We start from the raw sequence: 13,186 nt of genomic DNA on the forward strand, positions 1-13,186 counted from the left end.
CAGAGATTCAGAAGAAGAAGAAAATGATTGGATCTCCTTTCTGTAATATCACAAAGTATTCATTTCTAGACACCTGGTCCTAGATTCTTCTCTTGTCAAGTGAATTATTATTATTATTATTATTTATTCGATTTTTATACCGCCCTTCTCCCGAAGGACTCAGGGCGGTGTACAGCCAAGGTAAAACAAACAGTGCAATATACAATTAAAATACGAATTAAAAAACTTATTACATAATTGGCCTAAAACTTTGGAACATATAAAACTAAAACCCATTAAAAATTCATTATAAAATTTAAAACCAATAAAATTTAACCCAGCGCGAATAAATAAATGTGTTTTCAATTCTCGGCGGAAGGTCCGAAGGTCAGGTATTTGGCGTAAACCTGGGGGAAGTTCGTTCCAGAGGGTAGGAGCCCCCACAGAGAAGGTCCGACATTGCTTGGCGGACGGCACCCTGAGAAGTCCCTCTCTGTGTGAGCGTATGGGTCGGTGGGAGACATGAGGTAAAAGCAGGCGGTCCCGTAAGTACCCAGGCCCTAAGCCATGGAGCGCTTTAAAGGTAGTAACCAACACCTTAAAATGCACCTGAAAGACCACAGGTAGCCAGTGCAGTCTGCGCAGGAGTGGTGTTACGTAGGAGCTACGTGAAGCTCCCTCTATCATTCTGGACTAACTGAAGCCTCCGGGTGCACCTCAAGGGGAGCCCCATGTAGAGAGCATTACAATAATCCAAGCGGGAGGTAACGAGCGCATGAGTGACTGTGCACAAGGCATCCCAATCAAGGAAGGGGCGCAACTGACGAACCAGGCGAACCTGGTGGAAGGCCCTCCTGGAGACAGCCGTCAAATGATCTTCAAATGACAGCCGTTCATCCAGGACAACACCCAAGTTGCGCACCCTATCCTTTGGGGCCAATAACTCGCCTCCAACAGTCAGCTGCAGTTGACTGAATCGGGGTGCCGGCATCCACAGCCATCCGTCTTGGAGGGATTGAGCTTGAGCCTGTTCCTCCCCATCCCGTACGGCTTCCAAACACTGGGACAGCACTTCAACAGCTTCGTTGGGGTGGCATGGGGTGGAAAAGTACAGCTGAGTATCATCAGCGTACAGTTGGTATCTCACCCCAAAGTCACTGATGATCTCACCTAGCAGCTTCATATAGATGTTGAACAGAAGGGGCGAGAGAATCGACCCCTGTGGCACCCCACAAGTGAGGCACCTTGCGGCCGACCTCTGCCCCCCTGTCAACACCGTCTGCAACCCGTCGGAGAGATAGGAAGAGAACCACCGATAAATGGTGCCTCCCACTCCCAATCCCCCCAACCGGCGCAGCAAGATACCATGGTCGATGGTATCAAAAACCGCTGAGAGGTCTAATAGGACCAGGGCAGAGGAATAACCCCTGTCCCTGGCCCTCCAGAGATCATCCACCAACGCGACCAAAGCTGTATCTGGGTCGGAAGCCGGACTGGAACGGGTCTAGATAGACAGCTTAATCCAGGTATTGGGGTAGCTGCCGCTCCACAGCACTCTCTACAACCTTCGCAACAAAGCGAAGGTTGGAGACCGGACGATAATTACCCAAAATAGGTGGGTCCAGGGAGGGCTTCTTGAGGAGGGGTCTCACCACCGCCTCTTTCAAGGTAGCAGGGAAAACCCCTTTCAACAAAGAAGCGTTGATAATCCCCTGGAGCCAGCCTCGTGTCACCTCCTGAGTGGCCAGCACCAGTCAGGAAGGACACGGGTCCAGTAAACGTGTGGTAGCGTGGAGCCTCCCCAACAACCTGTCCACGTCCTCGGGAGTCACAAGATCAAACTCATCCCAAACAGACTCAACAAGACGTGACTCCTCCCTCTCGCTTGGATCATCCCAATTTTGGTCCAGACCATCCCGGAGCTGAGCGATTTTATCGTATAGATAACCACTAAACTCCTCGGCACGTCCCTGCAAAGGGTCATCCCGCACCTCCTGATGAAGGAGAGAGCGGGTCACCTGAAACAGGGCGGCCGGGTGGTTATCTGCCGACGCAATGAGGGTGGAAGCGTAGGAACGCCTCGCCTCCCTCATTGCCACTAGGTAGGTCCTAGAATAGGACCTAACTAGTGTCCGATCAGCTTCGGAACGACTGGACCTTCAAGTACTCTCTAGGCGTCTTCTCTGGCGTTTCATCTCCCTCAGCCCCTCGGAGAACCAAGGGGCCGGAGGAGATCTGCGCCGGGTCAGAGGCCGCAAAGGCACGACACGGTCCAAGGCCCCAGCCGCGGCCTGTTCCCAGGCCACAACTAGTTCCTCAGCTGAGCCGTGGGCCAGATCCTCAGGAAATGGCCCAAGCTCCGTCAGGAACCTCTCAGGGTCCATCAGGCGACTGGGACGGAACCAACATATAGGTTCCGTCTCCCTGCGATGGTGGGTGGTGGTTCGGAAGTCTAGGCGAAGGAGAAAATGATCTGACCATGACATCGGTTCTGTTACTAAATCATCTAATTCCAGATCATTTAGCCACTGTCCAGAGATATAAATTAGATCCAGCGTGCCTCCTCCCATGTGCGTAGGGCCATCATTTACTCAAATCAGGTCCAAGGCCGTCATGGAAGCCTGGAACTCCCGAGCTGCAGTCGATGACAAGCCAGTCGATGGCAGGTTGAAATCCCCCATGACTATAAGTCTGGGGGTCTCAACCGCCACCCCTGCAAGTACCTCCAACAGCTCGGGCAGGGCTGTGGTCACGCAGCAAGGAGCCAGGTACGCGATCAACAAACCCAACTGATTCCTATGGCCCCACCTCACATAGAGGGATTCACAGCCGGCAATCTGAGCAACAGTGGCCTCCCTCGGCTCTAGATCGTCCTTAATGACAACCGCCACCCCCCCACCCCTCAATCAAAATGTATAGGAAGTTAAAATAAAGAGGATGATCGAATAATTGAGTTTTCTACCTGTGTTAATATATGCCACCTCATGATAGATAAAAGCTCCATTTAAATATTATGGAGAAGTTTTGTGACTAAGGCACCATGGGCGACGACTTCTCCCTTTTACCTGTGTGATTGCCTCCCACTTGCAAGCATTTCAGAAAAGGTGAAAGAAATGAGAGAAGCATAGGCATGAATGCTGACATTCCTGACTTGGAATATAAAAAGAGAAAAGTAGGCGGGGCTTGGAATAGAGGGAGGGAAAGAAGGGGATTGTTAGTTTTTAAAATAAAACTGTTGCTGCTGAAATGTGGAAGGAAGGAAGGAAGAGGCAGAAAAAGAAGAATCAAGAAATTAGAGTAACCCAATGTAGGAAAATGTTAATATTACGATAAAAGTTAGCAACAACATAATATTAATGGATGACTTTGAGAGAAGTGTCACTTCTCTCTCCCACACACACAAAAACCGTGTGTTAGATTTTAGTTATTCTTACTTTAAATGCAAATCTAAAATATATTTCTGTAAATGTACATTAATTCAGTTAATTTATTAATGATAAGAGCTCTGCGCATGCGCAAGATGGCGGCGTAACAGGGGATCAGAGCCGACGACGGGCGATTGAGGAGGGGATGGCGGCGCCCAGGTGGCCTGCCGAGCGGTCTGCGCCCCCCGGTCAGGCGTATCATTTCTCGGGCAGCCGTGGGAGAGGTCTGTGGACCTCCTTGGACTCACGGCTGCCGAGAACGAGACCGGGGAGGGCGAGCTGTGGATGGCGGTCATCTTACCATCTTCCCGGGCGCAAGGCGTGGCCGCAGCTGGTATTTGGCTGCTAGAAGGCCGCGGTTTGTTTCTTCTCCCCGTTTGGACATCTGGCGTTTTTGAATTATTTGTGGACTGTTCCGGCTCTTCCTGGTCTTCCTGGTCTTTCCAGGTCTTCTCCCAGGTTTGGCTTGGGGTGAAGGGCTATGAAGGGTCCTCCTTGTGGCCCCTGCCTGAGACTTTCTGAGACTTTCTATGGAAAGACGTGGGGAGGGGGCTGAGGTATCCTGGCCTAGTTCGGCCTGGTTTGGCCTAGCTGGGCCTGCTTCTTCCCGGGACTATAATGTTACACTGTCAACAGTAACATTTGTCATCTGCATTTTGTCATCATGCACTTTACATGGCCGGTTGAGACTCTTGGGTCATGATTATTCCTGGAATTTTTGGGGAAGATGATTGGAGCCTGATTGGTGATCTACTGGGGGCCCTATTTTTGAAACATCTATTTTTGAAACATCTATTCTGAAAGATCTATTGGGAAACGTCTGTGATACCACTGACGGGGAGAGAAGTACCATGTCTTTCAGGTTATGGATTTTAGGACTGTGCGTTGGGCAGAGTAGTAATAATTTTATCATCAGACTATATCTGCCTACTATTCCATCTTTTACCAGCTCTAAGCCAGCCACCATTTGAAGATTTATCGGAGGATGGGTATCCATTTGGACTTGGCATTACACTCTGCCATCCTAGACATTATTACCTCTCGTCGGCCTCTATCTTCTATTTATGCCTTTAGTTATTATTTATGCGATATTCTGCATTGGAACTCTTGCGCCTGCGAGGTGCCCCCGCCTCGCAGGAATGGCCCGCTTCATTATCAAGGGCCGGCCTCAATGACGGGTCTTGGGATCCACAGAGGTGGCATGCGAAGAAAAAGAGCCTTTGGGTTTTTTTAGATAGGGCGTTTTTAAGGGGTGAGAGGGCTAGGGCGGGTGTTGGGGGTAGCCCGTCGGGTGGGGAGCCAGTTCCTGCGTGTGCTCGCAGCGGCCATTTATTAGGTTCGGAGGTTATGGGGGGGGAGTGTGTTCCTTCTAGTGAGGGTGGTCCTATTTGTACGGTAAGTGGGAGGGGCAGATATGGCGGAAGTGGGGGATCATATCATTTTGTGGGGGCGCGCGCTCGATGTTTACAGGCGATTGCACGCCCCGATCCCTCTGACTTGTCCCGTTCCCCGGATGGTCAAGACCCTCAGAGCCTGGGCCTTCGGCTTATGTTATGCAACGCATAGTCCGTGGTCAATAAGGCCCCCCTAATACATGATCTTATTCAGGGGGGCGCCGCGAATCTTATAGGCATTACGGAAACCTGGTTGGGCACTGAAGGGGACGTGCCCCTTGTTGAAATGTGCCCACCGGGCTTCCGCGCATTCCATCAGCCGAGGGCTCAGGGTAGGGGTGGGGGGGTGGCGGTTGTGATTAGAGAGAGCCTGGAGCCGAGGGAGACCACTGTACCTCAGATTGCCAGGTGTGAATCCCTCTTTGTGAGATGGGGTCATAGGTGTCAGATGAGCTTGCTGATCGCGTACCTGGCTCCTTGCTGCGTGACAGCTGCCCTGCCCGAGCTCCTGGAGGTGCTTGCTGGGGTGGCAGTAGAGACCCCCAGACTTTTAGTCATGGGGGACTTTAACTTGCCATCTTCCGGCTCGTCATCGACAGCAGCTCGGGAGTTCACGGCTTCCATGACGGCCTTGGACCTGACTCAAGTAGTTGATGGCCCTACTCACATTGGGGGTGGCACACTGGACTTGATTTTTATCTCTGGTCAATGGTTGAAGGATCTGGACTTGAAGGAAATAGTCACTGAAACTTTGTCATGGTCAGATCACTCTCTCCTTCGCCTGGACTTTCTGACCACCATTCAACACCGCAGGGAGACGGAGCCAATACGTTGGTTCCGTCCCAGGCGCCTGATGGACCCGGAGAGGTTCCGGACGGAGCTTGGGCCATTTCCTGAGGGTCTGGCTCACAGCACGGCTGCGGAACTTGTCGCGGCTTGGGAACGGGCCGCGGCGTGGGCCTTAGACCGTGTCGTGCCTTTGCGGCCTCTGACCCGGCGCAGGTCCCAACCGGCTCCTTGGTTCTCCGAGGAGCTGAGGGGGATGAAACGCCGGAGAAGACGCCTAGAGAGTTCCTGGAGGTCTAGCCGTTCAGAGGCTGATCGGACACTAGTGAGGTCCTATAATAGGACCTACCTAGTGGCACTGAAGGAAGCGAGGCGTTGCTACGCCTCCTCCCTCATTGCATCGGCAGATAACCGCCCAGCCCCCCTGTTTCGGGTGACTCGTTCCCTCCTTCACCAGGGGGAGCGGGATGACCCGTTACAGGGACGTGCTGAGGAGTTTAACGGTTATCTATACGATAAAATCGTTCAGCTTCGGGACGGTCTGGACCAAAATTGCGGTGATTCAGGTGGGATGTCTGAGGGTGGTCTTGGTGACATTGTTTGGGATGAGTTTGACCCTGTGGCTCCCGAGGACATGGACAGGTTGTTGGGTAGGTTGAATGCCACCACGTGTTTACTGGACCCGTGCCCCTCCTGGTTGGTGCTGGCCACTCAGGAGGTGACACGAGGCTGGCTCCAGGCGATTACGAGCGCTTCTTTGTTGGAGGGAGTCTTTCCGGCCGCCTTGAAAGAGGCGGTGGTGAGGCCCCTCCTCAAGAAGCCTTCCCTGGACCCGGCTGTTTTAGGTAATTATCATCCGGTCTCCAACCTTCGCTTCGCAGCGAAGGTTGTAGAGAGTATGGTGGCATATCAGTTTCCCCTACACCTGGATGAAATTGTCTATCTAGACCCGTTCCAGTCCGGCTTCCGGCCCGGTTACAGCACTGAGACGGCTTTGGTCACGTTGGTGGATGATCTCTGGAGGGCCAGGGATAGGGGTTATTCCTCTGCCCTGGTTCTATTAGACCTCTCAGCGGCTTTTGATACCATCGACCATGGTATCCTGCTGCGCCGGTTGGAGGGATTGGGAGTGGGAGGCACCGTTTATCGGTGGTTCTCCTCCTATCTCTCCGATCGGTCACAGACGGTGTTGACAGGGGGGCAGAGGTCGGCCCCGAGGAGCCTCACTTGTGGGGTGCCGCAGGGGTCGATTCTCTCGACCCTTCTGTTCAACATCTATATGAAGCCGTTGGGTGAGATCATCAGTGGCTTCGGTGTGAGGTACCAGCTGTACGCTGATGACACCCAGCTGTACATTTCCACATCGGGCCACCCCAACGAAGCTATCGAAGTGCTGTCCCGGTGTTTGGAAGCCGTACGGGTCTGGAGGGGAGAAACAGGCTCAAGCTCAATCCCTCCAAGACAGAGTGGCTGTGGATGCCGGCATTCCGGTACAGTCAGCTGAGTCCACGGCTGACTGTTGGGGGCGAGTCATTGGCCCCGATGGAGAGGGTGCGCAACTTGGGCGTCCTCCTGGATGAATGGCTGTCTTTTGAAGATCATTTGACGGCCGTCTCCAGGAGAGCTTTCTACCAGGTTCGCCTGGTGCGCCAGTTGCGCCCCTTTCTAGACCGGGATGCCTTATCCACGGTCACTCACGCCCTCGTGACGTCTCGTCTGGATTACTGCAATGCTCTCTACATGGGGCTCCCCTTGAGGGGCATCCGGAGGCTTCAGTTAGTTCAGAATGCGGCTGCGCGGGTGATAGAGGGAGCCCCTCGTGGCTCCCGTGTGACACCTATCCTGCGCAGACTGCACTGGCTACCTGTGGCCTTCCGGTGCGCTTCAAGGTTTTGTAACCATCTTTAAAGCGCTCCATGGCATAGGGCGGGTTACTTACGGGACCGCCTACTGCTACGAATACCTCTCACCGACCCGTGCGCTCTCAGAGAGGGACTCCTCAGGGTGCCGTCGGCTGGGCAGTGCCATCTGGCGACACCCAGGAAGGGCCTTCTCTGTGGGGCTCCCACCTCTGGAACGAACTCCCCAGGACTTCGTCAACTTCCGGACCCCCGAACCTTCCGTCGCGAGCTTAAAACACATTTATTCATCTGCGCAGGACTGGATTAGATTTTAAATTTATACTGGTTTTAAATGGGTTTTATTATTTATATTGCTTTTAATAATTCGGCCATGTAGAATAAGTTTTTTAACTGTTATTTTAGTCTGTATTTATATGTGCTTTTTACTTGCCTGTGAACCGCCCTGAGTCTCCTGGGAGATAGGGCGGTATATAAATGTGATAAAATAAATAAATAAATAAATAAATTTCTGGATGACTGCAAAAAAATCTACCCCAGTTTCTGCTGCACCATTTGCTGCCTATGTTGTGCTGTAGCCACTTTTTCTTTAAGGGAGCTTTTTCTTCAGTGCAAAAAAGCTGCAGAAAGCTTTTCTTTTCTTTTTTCTACCACTCAGCCTGGCAGGCACTTAGCAAAGTAAGTAACCTACAGATTCTGTCCCTTTTTTCTAAGCATGCAGTAAATTTAGGAAATGCAGGGGTTAAAAGGGATGGAGATTGGCGGTCAGAGGTTAAGAGAGTTTAACTCCAGCAACTAATTGGGGGCTGGAGCTCAAGATGGCGATGGGTGAGTAGCTCTGAGTTTATGTTCTCCATTTTTAACTTTTTATTTGGTATGTTTATTTTCCATTTCTAATTTTTAAACTATTTAAATTGTATCACCTAAGAGGCCCTCTATCTCCCCCAGCTATACTTTCAAATCAATCACCTTTATTATAGTCATTAACTAGCCAAAAGAAAAAAGAGGAGAAAATAGGGTTTGGGCCTGGAAGACCTCCTTCACCAACCTGGATGCCAAAACAGACTGCGGGGGGGGGGATTCCTGGTAGGGGAGGGGTGGGTGGGGCCAGCCAGTGGTGGGATTAGCTGGTTCTCCAAACCGGACAAAAAGTTAACAACCGGTTCGCCCTCTGGTATGTTCCTTCTTTTAGACCTCACATAAACTATAAATAATTCATACTGTTTCTCTCAGATAGAACATAGAACATAGAACATAGAATAACAGAGTTGGAAGGGACCTTGGTGGTCTTCTAGTCCAACTTGCTTGAGTAGGAGATCCTATACCAGGATCTCCTACTCAAAGGTTAATGGCTAACCTTTTCAGCACCTAGTGCTGAAAGTGGAGCGTGCCATTCCTTGGTTAATTGTTCTCACTGTTAGGAAATTTCTCTTAGTTTTGGTTTCCTCTCTCCTTGTTTAGTTTCCATCCATTGTTTCTCATTTTGCCTTCTGATGCTTTGAAAAATAGGTCTTCTTTGTGGCAACCCATGAAATATTGAAACACTGCTATTATGTCTTCCCTAGCCCTTCTTTTCACTAGATTAGACATAACTAATTCCTGAAAAATCTTCCAAATCTTCCAAAACAACAATTTGGAAGGAAGAATAATCAGGAAGTCTAGCCAGGAACAAGAAAATAGAAAACTCAAAGAAAATGTAAATGCTGATAGAAAAGGAATAGAAAACAGGAATGAAAAAAAAGATCGAAGTTCAATATTTAATCAATAGGAAAAATTTAATAAGTAAATGGAAATAGTTTGAAATAGCAGTCTTCAAATTAATAAATTAAAATCAATACAAAACATATATTGTGGACATCAGTTCTTAATAAACTCAGAGAAATAGAGTTTTTTGAATTTTAAAGTTTACTTACCCTTATTGCATCCATCTTCTTTTTCCTTCTGCTCTTTTCCTTTCTCTCTTCACCATTGGTCATTTGCACCTACCCGTGTTTCTCTGAAAATACAACCTACCCCCCAAAATAAGCCCTAGCCTGATTTTCACCCTATGCATAATATAAGTCCTACCCCCAAAATAAGCCCTAGCCAACCCTCGCACACCATCTGGTTATAAGAGGTGGGGCGAGGTGCAGGTATAAAAATCAAGCTGCCCCGCACGCTCCATACCAGCTTAGGATCACCACAGCTAGGCTTCACACACCCTAACCTGTCACACTGCTGACTTTTTCTGCAGCCGCTGGCAGCCACTTGCGGCCGGACACGTAGCGCATCGTGCCAGTACTGCCGGTTGTGGCAGAATGCTGCAAGGTTGATCATGCTGGTGCTGCTGTTCGTGGCAAAATGCCACAAGGCTTGTCACACTGATGCCATGACATGCGGCATCTGTCTGTGAGTGGCCGCGAGCAGCCACAGAATAAGTTGGGCAGAGGCGCAACAGGTGTTGGGACACGGGAGATATGACTGTGATGGTCCTAAAGTAAGCATGTAAGACAACCCCCGAAAATAAGACCTGTTCCTTATTTTGGGTCCAAAAAGAAAATAAGACCAGATCTTATTTTTGTGAAAACACGGGTAGTTGCTGGCTACACTACATGGTCGCATGGTACAACCACTCTCTCTTGCTCAGCTATATCTTAGATAACCAAAATGTAGATTTTAATAAACTCAAAGCAATTATACATAGCAGTGATAGCTAACCTTTTCCGGACCGAGTGCCCAAAGCATGCACAAACCCCCCCAAATGCAATGTATGTTCGACCCCACATGTGCCCTGCCTCCTGCACATATGTGCCCCCCATGCATGTGCAGCCCCCTGCATATGCACATGGCTCCCCCTGCACTCCGCCCCATGCATGTATGCTCCCACGCATTCACGTGCGCACCGTACATGTGCCACACCCATATACATGCACAACAGAAACCCGAAGATCAGTTGGCTGGTGGGAGGAGCAAGCGGATTTGCGCCAGAGCTGAGCTGGGGCAACGGTTCACATGTTCATAGAGAGGGTACCATAGGTTCGCCATCACTGATATATATGAAAAGTATATTGAAAAACAGTAGAAGATATATGAATAAATGATGGAGAAGAGAATGTGACAAATGTAATGTGACAAATATTGTAAATGAATAAAACTAGATATAAAGGGTTTGTTGATCACGTACCTGGCTCCTTGCTGCATGACTACAGCCCTACCTGAGCTGCTGGAGGTGCTTGCTGGAGTGGCGGTTGAGATTCCCAGACTTTTGGTCATGGGGGATTTCAACTTGCCATCGGCTGGCTTGTCATTAACGGCGGTCCAGGAGTTCCAGGCTTCCATGATGGCCTTGGACCTGATTCAAGTAACTGATGGCCCTACACACATTGGGGGAGGCACACTGGACTTGATTTATATCTCTGGACAGTGGTTTAATGATCTGGAATTAGGAGATTTAGTGACGGAACCTGTGTCATGGTCAGATCATTTTCTCCTTCGCCTGGACTTTCGGACCGCCGCTCACCACCATAGGGAGACGGAACCAATGCATTGGTTCTGTCCCAGGCGCCTGATGGACCCTGAGAGGTTCCTGACGGAGCTTGGGCCGTTCCCTGAGGATCTTGCCCGCGGCACGGCTGAAGAACTAGTTGCGGCCTGGGAACAGGCCGCGGTTGGGGCCTTGGACCATGTCGTGCCTTTGCGGCCTCTGACCCAGCATAGATCTCAATTGGCTCCTTGGTTCTCTGAGGAGCTGAGAGAGATGAAACGCCGGAGAAGACGCCTAGAGAGTACCTGGAGGTCTAGCCATTCCGAGGTTGATCAGACACTAGTTAGGTCTTTTTCTAAGACCTACCTAGTGGCACTGAGGGAGGCGAAACATTCTTAGGTTTCCACCCTCATTGCATCGGCAGATAACCGCCCGGCCGCCCTGTTTCGGGTGACCCGCTCCCTCCTTCATCAGGAGGGGCGGGATGACCCCTTGCAGGGACGTGCTGAGGAGTTTAACGGTTATCTATACGATAAAATCGTTCAGCTTCGGGATAGTTTAGACCAAAATTGCAATGATCCAAGTGAGATGACGGAGGTTGTTGAGGTTGTTTGGGATGAGTTTGATTCTGTGGCTCTCGAGGACGTGGACAGGTTACTGGGGAGGTTACATGCAACTACATGTTTACTGGACCCGTGTCCCTCCTGGTTGGTGCTGGCCACACAGGAGGTGACACGAGACTGGCTCCAGGGAATTATAAATGTTTCATTGTTGGAAGGGGTTTTCCCCGCCGCCTTGAAAGAGGCGGTGGTGAGACCCCTCCTCAAGAAGCCTTCCCTGGACCCAGCTATTTTAGGAAATTATCGTCCGGTCTTCAACCTTCGCTTTGTGGCGAAGGTTGTGAGAGTGTGGTGGCATGGCAGCTTCCCCGGTACCTGGATGAAGCTGTCTATCTAGACCCATTGCAGTCCGGCTTCCGGTCCGGGCATAGTACGGAGACAGCTTTGGTCGCGTTGGTGGATGACCTCTAGAGGGCCAGGGATAGGGGTTGTTCCTCTGCCCTGGTCCTATTAGATCTCTCAGCGGCTTTTGATACCATCGACCATGGTATCTTGCTGCACTGGTTGGAGAGTTTGGGAGTGGGAGACACCGTTTATCGGTGGTTCTCCTCCTATCTCTCTGACCGATTGCAGACAGTGTTGACAGGGGGGCAGAGATGACCGCGAGGCGCCTTACTTGTGGGGTGCCTCAGGGGTCGATTCTCTCACCTCTCCTGTTCAACATCTATATTAAGCCGCTGGGCGAGGTCATCAGTGGCTTTGGGGTGAGTTACCATCTGTACGCTGATGACACGCAGCTGTACTTTTCCACCCCGGGCCACCCCAACGAAGCTGTCGAAGTGCTGTCCCGGTGCCTGGAAGCCATATGGGTCTGGATGGGGAGAAACAGGCTCAAGCTCAATCCCTCCAAGACGGAGTGTCTGTGGATGCCGGCACCCCGGTACAGTCAGCTGCAACCGCTGTTGGGGGCGAGTCATTGGCCCCAATGGAAAGGGTGCGCAACTTGGGGGTTCTCCTGGATGGACAGCTGTCGTTTGAAGATCATTTGGCAGCCGTCTCCAGGAGAGCTTTTTACCAGGTGCGCTTGGTCCGCCAGTTGCGCCCCTTCCTTGACCGGGATGCCTTATGCACGGTCACTCACGCTCTTGTCACTTCTCGTTTGGATTATTGCAACGCTCTCTACATGGGGCTCCCCTTGAAGTGCACCTGGAGGCTTCAGCTAGTTCAGAATGCAGCTGCGCGGGTAATTGAGAGAGCCACACGTTGCTCCCACGTAACACCGCTCCTGCACAGTCTGCACTGGCTTCCTGTGGTCTTTCGGGTGCGCTTTAAGGTTTTGGTTACCACCTTTAAAGCGCTCCATGGCTTAGGGCCCGGGTACTTATGGGACCGCCTGCTGTTACCTCACGCCTCCCACCGACCCGTACGCTCACACAGAGAGGGTCTTCTCAGGGTGCCGTCCGCCAAGCAATGTCGGCTGGCGGCCCCCAGGGGAAGGGCCTTCTCTGTCGGAGCTCCTACTCTTTGGAACGAACTTCCCTCTGGTTTGCGCCAATTACCTGACCTTCGGACCTTTCGCCGTGAGCTGAAAACGCATTTCTTTATTCAAGCGGGACTGGCTTAAATTTTTAATCTTAAATAATTTTAACTGCGGTTACTATTTATGAATTTTAAGGGTTTTAAATTTTATTGTTTTAAATTTCGGCCATTTATGGAATAT

This window comes from Ahaetulla prasina, chromosome 4 (genome assembly GCF_028640845.1).
Source record: "Ahaetulla prasina isolate Xishuangbanna chromosome 4, ASM2864084v1, whole genome shotgun sequence".
In the NCBI taxonomy this organism is placed as follows: Eukaryota; Metazoa; Chordata; class Lepidosauria; order Squamata; family Colubridae; genus Ahaetulla; species Ahaetulla prasina.